Genomic DNA, 12,436 nt, shown 5'->3' with positions numbered 1-12,436 from the left:
GAACGAGAAAGAAGGGGAAAGGAAAAAAAAACTCCTTTGCTATTTAACTATAAGATTATCTGGGAAGAATAATGTATTTTTCTCTTTATTTCCTCCCTGCATACTTGCTGGAGTATCAGACTGGCACAGACCTTGATCCTTTTAAAAACAGCATTACAAAGATTTATAAAAATATCATTACAAGCACAGGAGGACCAAATTTGTTATTTATTGTTAATTTCCTACTGCATAATAACCCAAAATGCAAACTGACTGCAACAAAATTAAGCAGAAAATTAAATGGCCCTGGGTCATTGTAGGCACAGAATTCATTCTCTTGGTTGATCCATAGTTATGTTCTTTCTAATTTACTGAGCATGCATCGATGAACCTTGAGTCAGCTTGGTGACACGCGTACAATCAGCAATCAAAAAACGAAGCAATTTGCTGAAGAATGTCTCATTTACCCAGTCAGGGCTGCATATCTGAGCAGCAACCGCCACTACCTCCATTAATAATGAATACACCTCCAGCCGCGGCAGATGGGCAGAGCAGCAGCTTCAGGCTTTGGCCCCTTGCTCGCCCGGGAGCCCTTCCTTCAGACCACACCAGTCCAGCGCTGCACAGGGGAGAAGTACAGCTCCCCAAAATAGCGAAACAAGCCCAGGAGGGAAAGGGAACCCGTGCCTTCCTGTTTTGCTGACAGATGGCTGGCTCCACAGCACGGCAAGTGATACCGGGAAGCTCCTGCCCTCCACTTGCAACACACCATCTTCCGAGGAGCCAGCAACCAGTGACCACAAGCACCAGGGAGAAGCGTGCGGAGGGTTAGTGGGGTAGAAACAAAATTCAGGTTTTCAGTCGGAAGGGGACCCTGCAGGTCCCAGGGCTCGAGCACCAACTGTGGACAGCTGGTGGCCCCTTGGATAACAGATGTGCTGCTAGAGCAGGTAGTCCCAGCACAACCTGGTCCCCACCTTGAAGTATGGTGTGGGCAGCTGAGGTAGCCTCAGGTGGGGAGGGGACACAAAGCCTACAAGCTTTTTGTTCAGCCATGGTATGCTAGGTCACGTCTTCAGCTGGTGTGGCTGGCTTCCCATCCTACCAAGCAGAGGAGCTAGCTCTTTGCTGTTCCTTGTAACTGGGACACCTGTCCCATTAACCCTATTTCCTGGAATTAAAAATGCGTTTTCTTGATAGTTAGAAGCAAAGGAGGATGTGGCTTGAGTTCCTACAGAAAGGGTTCAAACCTTAACCTAACCTTTTTAGCCCAACTTCCAAAATCTTTTTTTTTCCCAAAAATGTCTTCAATCTGCTACCCAACAAGCTGCAGTGGGAAAGCACAATAGCCACAGTCATATTTATTAATTTCATAAGTTTTGTGGTCTCATCACTTGCTTCTGAATGCCATCAGCACATCTGAAATCAAATATACTGCAACCCTCCTCTTGCAAAAGCTGGCTTCCCTCACCAGGTCCATGCTAGACTTGCAAAAAGAGAGCATGTAGACTGCAGGACTGCCAACAGATAGGTTGGGGAACAGATTTTGGCCTGTGAAGTTTGCAAAAAAAGTTTTGTATTCTCACAGAGCATTCTGCCTGTTGCACATGTACCATAGCACTGCTTAATATCCAATAATTCTCTGTCTTGTTTATTCTGCTCTTAAACTTTTATACCAGACAAGCAATTTGTTTAATGTCTATATATAGTTCTCAGAAATTAGTATAGCCATGCAAAACGCAAAAAGCCACCTACAACTCAACAATTTGCATCAGTTCCTATGGGACCAAAGAGCTTTCAACAGTTCCATTTTTAATTGTCAGTGGGAAATGCAGCTTCTCTCGCAGGAGGGAAAACCCTATAATGGTAGCCTGCTCAGTTACTGGAAACGTGGTGTATTTATGGTAGGTGATATGGTACAAGTGCTCAGTCCTTTATTTCTCCTGCAAGCACGACTGAACACAAAGGAAGAAAAAAGAAATGCCTATGGATCTATTACTGACTTTGAGGGTCACCTGGATACTATTAATAAGTTGATTACTACATATTTTTCCACAGAGTACAGTGAACCCCAACCAACCAAAGAAAACATCCAAGAAAATACCCACCAGAAAGGGAGCCACAATTGTGAAGGGCACTTTATTCTGACTGCACCTGCCTTCTCCCTATTGTTGGAGAAGTGACAAAGGAGAAAATGTCTTCTATTTTAGTATTCCTGAATTTACCTGCTTTGGTATGACAAGCCTTACAGTCAGCATTTCTGCAACTTAAGCAGCACACTTCTCAGCTGTACTCCTTCCCAACTCTCGCTGCCACCAGGCAGAAATCAGTTAGAAACACTTCACAATTATTAAATGGAGAGGTAACTAGAGTATAGACTGTTTGGGGTTTTTTTGGGTTGTTTGTTTGTTTTTAATAAAGGTAAACTGGAGTACAGTTTGTTTTACTTTTTTTTCGTGAAATACTCCTAGGCTTGCTTTCTGTGAAGTTGGATGACTACCTGTCCTGCAAAAGATGCCCTCAGTCCTTAAAGAGATGACTTCAGGGTTTATTGTTGAATTAAGTGATTTTAGGACATTTGTCAAAGCTGATCCATTTCCCAGGGATGAAACCCAGCAAGAAAATAGAGCTGGCAAAAAAAGGTGATGAAAGATTTTTTTTTTTCTCCTAATGATTACTTAGAAAAATTAAACATGGTTCCTACATGTAGATTAAGATCCACAAGCACTAAGCAAATCGATAAAAGCAAAAACCCCTCTAAAAAAACCTAAACAGTGTTTTGAATCTCTCCCAGGGAAAAATTGTATTCTAACACCACAGTGTCCAGTGATACCTCTTAAATACTCATGAAATCCCAGCTACCTTCAGCTTAGGCTTTGATTCAGCAAATAATACATGACAGGACACCACCCCCACTCCCCCTCCCCAACTCCACAATGACAGCAATGTGTTGGGTTTGGCTCTGTGACTGTTAAAAGGTTTTTCATACTGAACTTGGGCATAATGTGTCTTGGGCTAAATTTTAAGTACTAAGAGTAGAATTTATCTTTTTGCCTTTGGTATGGTAAACCTATGAATAGGAAACTATAACCTGTTTTTCCTCCCTTTCCTCCTCTGCTCTAGAATCAGCAGAAATGTCACTGACTTCTTGGAAAGCAAGAGACCCCTATGTACATATATAAGGGTTTGAACCAATCAACTTGATATCAATTTGTAAATGAATAGATCTTTACAAAGATTTATTGAAAAGAACACTGTTTTAGAAAAGTTTATGACATGAAATCCTAAATAACTGTCCGTTTTGGCAGGAAAAATAATTGTTTTGCAATTTTTCATTGTAAATGGTATCTACAGAATCAAATTTATTACTAGTGTAAGAAGAGGGTATGACTTCACAGTCTTCAATGCAGTCACATCTATTTAGGCTAGCAGGTGATTTAGGAGCCTGAATTTAGAAGTCAGAAGCTAGGTGGGCAGCTGACCAAAGCAATCTTGCTCTCAAATGCTGAACATGTGTAGCTCTCATTTATAGCAAGAAAGGGATCAGCACCTACATGATACTAGATATTTCTTCTATTTGGGAAGCCAAATAACTTCAAAGTTTGGCCTCTTATTGAAAGATCTACAAAGCTCCCTTCAAAATAGCTGAAATTATTTCTTCAAGTCTTTTCAGATACAGAACTCTAAAACAGTATGTTTTCCTCTTCAGAGTCCAAGTAACAGATTCACAGATAAAGCTATTATAATGCTTTGGAAAAATAATCAAATGTTGCAATCTTAAGATAATTAATAATCAACACACAAAAAACCTGAAAGGCTATGTTGATTTTGTTTTAAATAAAGAAGCACTTAACTGACCATACTCACACAAAGATTTTGGTTTTAAATTAGTTGGCATTTTTCCACGTTACAATCTTGAGCCCAAAGAATGGGCTGAATACGTGACTGATTTTCCTCCTCGCAACTCTCACTACAATATAACTTATGCTATGTCTTCAGAATATTTCAAAATATGTCTGGTGAATCACTGAGGTACTGCTCCATTTATACTTAGTGCCAATTACAACCAGAAGTAGATCTGGATCCTTCTAGGATTCCAGGTGTAAATAGGAAGAAGTCATTGCAAGGTCAAGATTCTCTAATCTTCCAGAATACAGCAAATTAATTATTTGCAAGTCTTGGTTTATTATTTCATCTCCTGTTTTACAATGCAAATTCAAAAGTAAACCTCCTTGTCAAGAAAATGAATGCTTAGCATTTATACAGTGTTTTATCAGTTCAAACAAATGTGTAAGCATGTCAGTCCTTCTACAAACCCTGCTCTCTTAGGATATTAAAAGATTGCAAGATTGGGCCATTGATATAATTCAAATGGAATGACCAAATCCATTGCCAAAGACTAGACATTTTGTTTTCTTCTTTGTTTCCCAAGCTATACATGTACTGACTTATCTGGGACAACATGTGTTTCACGCTCAGCATAATGGGACCTCACTTATGGTATGGAAATGAAATCACAAATTTTGACATTTGCGTGCCCACCTTGGGCTTAACACTCGCATACCTAAATGCAGAGCTGTCCCTTCATCTACAGATAGCTCTGCTTCTGGTGCTGCAAGAAGTCCACAAACAAACGCCGCATCCAGCTGCACGTTTCCTGACCAACTGTAGGTGTAGCCTTGCTGAGCACACAGAAAGGTCCCTGAAGGAACACTTCTGTCTTGAGTGCACCCCATGGGGGCACATATGCTTTTCCACAAAGCCTCAGAACAGAAAATATGAGCGCTTACGAAGTCTGGAGTGGGGGAGAAGAAACCTTCTACAAGGGACCTGGTGTTCTGCAGGTGCTTTTGCAAATACAAAAATAGAGGGGAACACACGTTCCTCAGTGGCAGCAGGTCTGGGTTAACAGCGATAAAACAAGCGAAGAGGCAAACCCCAGCCTTGCTTCCACAGCCACCGCAGGGAAAGGGCGGATTTCGCAACCCCTGCTTGTGCAAGCAGCCCCACGGCAGGAAAAGGGACCGCTCGCACAGGTCATTGGAGCAGCTGGCCCTAACGGAGTGCTCCTGTGCGAGCATGTCTTGTCTTTGTGGTCTTTGACATGTCTCATTGGCTCCTCATCACACAGGCTGCAGCTCTGGCAAACTCAAAGTCCAAACCAACAACCAAAAACATAAAACCCCAACCCACTTCACAACCTAAACTGAAGAAAAGCTCCTAAAATAGGTCCTAGATTCAACCAAGCATGACATATAAAGAGAAGTTTAATACATAAATCAATAAAGCAAAACCAGCTATAGCCTGAAAGACACAGTACAGTTGAACACCTATAGCCTTTAACATACCTGACAGGAGAATTTGCACATTAACAACAGGTTAGGAGTGATATGTATCATCATGTATGTGTCATCAGTCTTTTTGGTTTTAAGTTGGGAGTTGCATCTACCTGGAGAATGATAATACAGCTGCATTTCTAATTGCACCAGAGGGGCTCAACCCAGCAGCACCAAGCCTCTTGCATCCACTGAAGTCGATGAGTTTGAACCAACAACCAAGAGAAGAGATGAATAAAGACACCCCTGTAAACATTTAGTTTCCTTTTAAACAAAAGACCTTTTTTTTTTTTTTTTAAATAGACTTTTAACTTCACTTATGAATGTGCTACATACAGCTGAACACACAACAGGAAGGCTGTTAAATACGGGTTAAAAGGTAGTATGTATTGCACAAGCAGTGGAAATACTTGAAGAAAATTGCTAGAATCCTACAAACCAGTTTTAATTAAAAGCATCCAATATCTCAGCAAGCAGCTGATAATTAGCTTTATTATTGTAATTTAATATGCTAGACTTCACAATCTCTGTGAATGACTCTACTTTAGAATCATTTTAATTCTATTTTTAATTTCCGCCTCATCACACAACTCAATGTAAATAATAACTACAAAGATGAGGGGTGGTCCTTTCTGAAAACTAAAAACTGAGAGTAATAATAAGCACTTCAGTGTCCTTCCACTTTGTTTTTTTAAAAAAACAAACCCTCCAGGTCTTTTAAAGGACTGAATTAAAACAGCAAAAAGGTTAAAACTAAGTGGATCAATTTCTCCCCCTCTACACTAATTCCATATTCAGTTTTTTCTACGAAGTCTAGGGAGATGTTTAGTTTATTCAGTCGTTTCTCTATTCCTGCCTAGTGTAAATTCTGGTTAACTACACAAATTGACAATACAATTATGAGCATACAGTCAAATTTCAATGGAAAGCTCCTGTCTGCAAAATGAAGGAAGCACTGTAATTCAACACACAAGATTAAGAAAAGAACTCTGCTAACAGTGCAGATGCGAAACATTTATATGTCTGGCACATGTAAAATTAATTTCCGTGTTAGTGAACAATTGTGCAGGTGTAAAAAAAGTTGTCTCAAAAATCCTACATAATTCTCTCTTCTTCGGGAATTCTTTCTCAAAGCAGTGACAAATGATTAAAAGTGCATCTTCAATGCATGTATGTGTTTTGAATATGCACTATTCTTATCATTCTACTGTGTTTGAGCTATATTCATGTGCGAACTCATCGTTAAAGGAGGTAATAAAAAACCTCATCCTTTTATTGACTGTGTGCAAATTACTGGACTTAATATCACTGCAAATATGAAAAATGTTCTTCCTTCAAGTTTTTGAATTGCAACCCGAGTCATTATAAATTGTTTCCACAATATGAGAAAAATATGAAGGTAATTTTCCTAATTAAGACCACATTTTATTAACTCATTAAACTCTGTCACCTTTATTCACTAAAAATCAAGCAGAAAAGTGGAATCAATTCACCATGACAAAGAAAATGCACACATTTCCATCTTGTAAATAAACTGACTGAAAAAAGGTGAGGTGTGTAAATTAGGGCACTCAATCTAAGAATATAGCACATTCTCAAGTGGATATTCTCCCAGGGCTCTTACTTGAGAGAAGGCAAGCAGCAGATGCAAACCTGTACTTTCTGTATCCATATATACATGATTTAAAAAGCGTAGGACGTCCTTAGCACAGCATATCTAAATACGCAATACAGCAAACATAAAAGGATCCCTTTATGACTAAAATTGTTATTGCCATGTATCACCAACAATATATCAGTAGTCAATCTGTCCGAATTATAGCAGGTTTCAATAACTGCTTCATGATCACAGAATTGCTTCTTAATTTCCCTTCAAACTGTTCAAACTGTTACGGATTATTAAAGGACATTATCAGCTTGAATAAACATATTAGAGTTCTGTATGATGCCCCCCCAATAAACCCAAACATATTTCCTAAAATTACTATAATTGAAATGAATTAGCAAGTTTCTCCACACTACATGTTTGAGTTTACTCAATTTGCTTTTGCAAATATTTAGGACCCAATTCACTATGGACATTTCCAGCTTTATACTGCAATTGTTCCACTGTTCTCAGTGAGTTGACACAAGCGGAAAGATGAAGCAATGCAGCGGGGAATCAGATCTATCTTACAGAGCAAGTTTCTCTTTTACTGAGAAAGCTAGAGCAACTGGAATCAGAAGAAGAAATTTAAATCTTTCACATGAAATACACTTCAAAATATGCTAAAGGAGTGGACAGTTCCCATAGCTTAAAAAAATGTGACAATTTCAGTGTGACTGTTCTTCATAAACTGCAGTCTGAGTGGCCTTTTGAGGCATTTATAGAGAAGCATAAGCCTGCCATGCAGGTCCCTGCACTGTCCTATTCCCATGAATTTGCAATGGTACAAACGAAGCTAAGAACATGTATGTATCTCTTCAGGACTAGGATCTACATTTGCAGTCACGACACTGTGTTGGTGGCGACTTGCTCAGTGTAAAAAACCCTGCAGTCTCGTCTTGTTCACTAGCTTAGAGCACAGAGGAAGGTGTGTCTTAGAGGAGAGGGTGAGGCAGAAGCTGTTGAGCTTTTAATAAAGATGCATCACAAGATACCCTCGGGGGCTAACATAATTCTGTTTAAATTTAGGGAGCAAACAAAACTCTTGTTGACTCCAAGTTGTGGTTATGTTTATGTATAGATTACAGATGTTGGGACAACAAAGCACAGTTGACCTTGGAAGCAGGGAGTTTCCCAGCTAAATCAGTCCATTTTGCTGGATAGCCACTAGGGAGATAAAACTCCTGCAGCTACGATGGATGAGTGGAAGGTATTTAGACTCCTGTTTAAAAGTGGCCGTAAAGCTAACAAAACCGAGGCTGCCTATCTTGTCCCAGATGGAGTTCACACTCATCTCTAAATTCTGTTCTACTCCAGCAGAAGAAAACAAATAATCTTTGTATTACATGAAAAAATACCAGTGAGGAATAGGTCTTTCCTCTTTTGACTCTTGCATTGAGTTGTAAGCATTTAAAAAGGCTTTCCAAAGAAACACAGTCCCAGAGAAACTGATGAGAGCCTTTACCTTTCACTCCACAACTGACATAATGTATTCCCAGTATCCTTCTGATGGTATCTAGCAACTGCATTTAACCCAACAGCATTTGTCCAACAGCACTTCTCCCCTCTTTTTTTTTTTTTTTGAGAAGGATTTTGAGAAGAAAGAACCATTCCCAAAACTTATTTTCTGTGTGATTTTATACTTCCTAGAAAAGTGCATTTCATCTCTTGGGAGGGGAATTCCAGGGGAGCCTACTACAGTGTCAGGAGTACATCCCACCTTATGTTCGTAAGGATGACAACTTTTTCCAAAGATCACATTATTGCTACACTACATTTTACTACTTTACTATGTTTTCTTTGGTCTAATTCTATTACTTTTAATAATAGTAGAAAGTAATGACTGGTCAAAATGTAATCAAGTACATATGTGAATCTTGACTGAAAACCGATATAATTCACTGTGGACCCAGCTCTTCTTGCACATAAAACAGGAGTGGAAAAAAAAAAAAATCCCACAAGTCTTCAGTGGAAGTTTTTCCTGACAAAGAGCCACACAATTAGGCTGTGTTCCATGACTTTTGATATCCTCTGGACTTTTTAAGAAAACATTGCCAAAAATGATCTGCCAGAACAGCATACAATTCATTATGCCCTTGTTTTCTGTAGCTGAAATACAGACTGGACCCATTTTCTTGTTTTCTGAAAGATTGTGGTGTTAGTGTAAGAAGTACCTAAGCTCAAATAAAATACGTCTGGAAATGTTTTTGGCTTAATTTTGGAGTTAACCAATTTTAATGATGAGAAACAAGTTTTGCATTGTTTTAAAACTCTGTGGATTGATACTCTGCTTACATTTCTGCATTGCTATGCAGTGGAAGCAGCAAGCAGACCACGTTTTTGGTATTAGGGTCCACAAGGGAAAGGAAAACTGCTACAGTAATGCCGAGATGGAGACAATTGCATTTTTAAATTGTATGCTGCATGTAACACAAATGACAAAGGTGTCATTCATGCTTATATAAGGAAACATGCAACCAGACCATTCCTGGAGCGAGCACTGGCAGCCGGGAGCTGAGGTGGAAAGCCACAGGTGTATGACAAGCTTGTCTCTTTACAGCAACTCGTGAGTATGGGACCTGCTAAAAATACACCAACTCACTTTGCTCACTCGGAGTTAGGTAGCCACCCTGAGAAGTACTCAGCTGGGATAAATAATACACACAGAATCAATGTCTACACTTCTCCAGTTACTGGGAATGTGAATGGCAAAGAGACAAGAGTCCTCTGCCCTGTCTTCCCATCATTATGGTTTTGCCAGAGAAATTAGCAATTCCTCTTTAATTACTGAAGTTCACCAGTCCTTTGTGACTGAATTAGGACAGCCAGTACAATTCCACATCATGCCTCTGCATTCCTGTTGTTTCCCCTGGAAGCCAGGCCCAGGAGGTAGAAGACTCTTGCAGGTATCAGTGCATCAGGTTTGAAATCCTGGCTCTTGAGGATGTCCAGTGCTGGACTTCCACTGACTGCAATCTAGTTAGTCTTCTCACTCAGTGGATAAACCTGCCTTCTCCTTGGCTTTTTATTTTAAATTTAGCTAATCTATAGGGATGCCTTTTTTTTTTTTTTTTTTAAATAAACTCACAGTATAAAGTTCTGAGCTTAGAACTTTACTCAAAAAAACCCAACATGGAAAAGAGCACATGGATAGTCACCAATATTAATATTTGTGAGAAAATCTGTAAAGCTGAAAGTGAGTCTGGGATAACAGAAACATGAATGAACTAAGGAAAGTGCAGGGGTCTGCAGTATTTTGGACACTTCCCCCATGCAGTTCTCCTAAGGAGAGCTATGATAAGGACAGCTATCATTTTTTAAGGGTTCTTGGTCTTGCACTTGGTCTACACTTAGTTTCTCATGTCCACATGCAGCAGTTTCAAAGGTTTTGATAAAGCAATAAGACGTACAACCATCAAACTAAAACTTGGGAGAGCTTTGCTAAGGACTGAGGTATTGGGGGTGGTGGGGGGTAGTGTGACAACATAAGCAGTCTAAACAATATATCCTGTATTTTTTGTTCAGTTTTAAAACAAACATTTCTGAGTTAAAGCAGAGCATGTCAATACTAGAAAGAAGCTTCTGCATGTGAGCAATCACACCTTTTGGAAAAGGGGCATACTATGAACTATCATATGCTATTGTTATATTAAAACCAAGAGGAGGAATACTGGGCACTTTCAGGGTAACATGAACAAATTCATTCTCACTTTTTTGACTGACAGTTTCCAGCATTAGATAAGAGAAAGAAGAATAAACAAAGTTACTTAAGAGCAAAAATTTGGTCTGGAAAATTCAGAAGTAACTACATTTTCACGTAAGAAAGCCACCTCATGCTTAATTTTTGTATTTCACTAAGACTCTGAACACCTTAAACTGTGCTATTAATTAGTAAGGCAAGAGAGCAGTGCCACAAACCCCTCTGAACATGCCCCTGCTTAGTTGATTCAGATAAAGTCTTTTGAAGTATTTGGAAGGAATTTTAGTACTCATTTCTAAATGCAATATATTAATAGGCTTTTTCCTTACATTTCAGAGATCATTTATCATGTTTAATGGAGAAGCATACTACACGATACTCCAGTATGCACGTAAGTTACAATTGATGTGAGCAGTCAACTGAAGCTAACGGAGTGAGTTTTTGAAAGGGTTTGGCCCTTATGATGCATTACAGTTTCCAATTTTAAAAACTAGACTATTAAAGTCTATCAAATGGGTTGTTAAGGTGAATGCATGAAATATAATCAGTATTAGATACCTGGTTCATCTCATTTGGGTGTCTGTTGGATGGATGGACAGTAAATGCATATGGATGTAACCTTGGTAGCATCTAGCTATTGAAAAGAAAAATACTCAGTCAGGAGGCTCTCATTCTAACTTCTGATCCCCACACAAAGTCCTCTGAAAACACGGCTTGCACTTATATGTGTATGCAGACTCAGTGCAAGGAAAAAATAGAGGGGAAAAAAAAAAAAGGAAAGAAAAAAAGAGAAACAACGTTATATTCCTGTACAATACTTTAAACAGTTTAAGCCAGTGGCCATACCAGTCTAAGAATTCTTGCATTCCACAAAACATCACTTTGTGGAGATAATTTGCAACCATAAGCTACAAATTTTTTTCCTGACGCAGTATTACTAACTTTTAGCAATTTGGGAAGCAGAATGCTTTGTACAATGTCTGGCAGCGTTACCATACCTTCTAGACCAAGGTAGAAAAGTAATCCAAGAAGCAATCAGGTTTCTTGAAGCACAAAATGAAAAGTTTCCTTAGAATCGACCGCTGCAGTGGGAAGTCGTTTCTTCACATGCACAGTTGCTAACTACGGGCATCTTCTTAATAACGACTACAGAGTGAAGTCCCTCTACAGAGAAGGTAACTTTGCAGAGCAGGGCGAAAAAAACCCTCCAGCTGTGACAGGCTGTATCGCAAAGGAGGAAAACTTCTGGTGGCACCGCTATTCAGAAGTCAGCAACTTCTCCGTTCCCCTCAAGCGCACAGGGACTGCTAATTTTACGAGTTCCTAATGGCTTTTACAGCCTCCATGCCTGCCTCCCCTCTGCGAATTTCAGGCGCAAGCCATCTCAACTCGAGCTTTGAATGACCCAAGTGCCGCGGCTGAGTCGAGGAGGCGAAAACAGAGCGGTACGCACCCCCTCCCGCCGCCCCCCTCCCCTCTCGCTCAGCGAACACCCCTTCTCGGCCAGCTCCTTACGGCTACTTAAGGAAGCGCTCCGACACGCCTGGATTACACTCAAAGTGCCGCGCAATGTTTTCAAATGTAAGGAAAAAAAAAAAAAAAAGCAAAAAAATCCCCGGGTGGGACGGGGAGGAGGGGAAGGATGGGACGGGACGTGAGGACCTGCCTGTTGGGCTCCGCAGTCTCCTACTTTACGCTCCCGACAACTTCTCGCCGGCAGCGCCGGCCCCGCCGCGTCCCCTCCTCACCCCCGCCGCTCCCGCCCTCCCCGCCCGC

The 12,436-nt window shown here is 40.1% G+C and overlaps 1 protein-coding gene across 4 annotated transcripts in view; it reads right to left on the bottom strand.

Annotated features, from left to right (window-relative positions):
* Positions 1 to 12,436, bottom strand: part of IKZF1 (IKAROS family zinc finger 1) — a 70,092-nt gene that overhangs the window by 57,327 nt on the left and 329 nt on the right. Inside the window, exon 1 of one of the 4 annotated variants that reach the window (XM_026843495.1) lies at positions 11,659 to 11,771. The exons of the other annotated variants lie outside the window; for them this stretch is intronic. The gene's annotated coding sequence lies outside the window, so the exon portion shown is untranslated. Of the gene's footprint in view, positions 1 to 11,658; positions 11,772 to 12,436 lie in introns of those variants that run through there. 4 annotated transcript variants of the gene reach the window in all.

Source organism: Athene cunicularia, assembly GCF_003259725.1.
Source record: "Athene cunicularia isolate RWA chromosome 2 unlocalized genomic scaffold, athCun1 chr2_part1, whole genome shotgun sequence".
NCBI lineage: Eukaryota > Metazoa > Chordata > Aves > Strigiformes > Strigidae > Athene > Athene cunicularia.
This window is presented reverse-complemented; position numbering and strand designations above follow the sequence as displayed.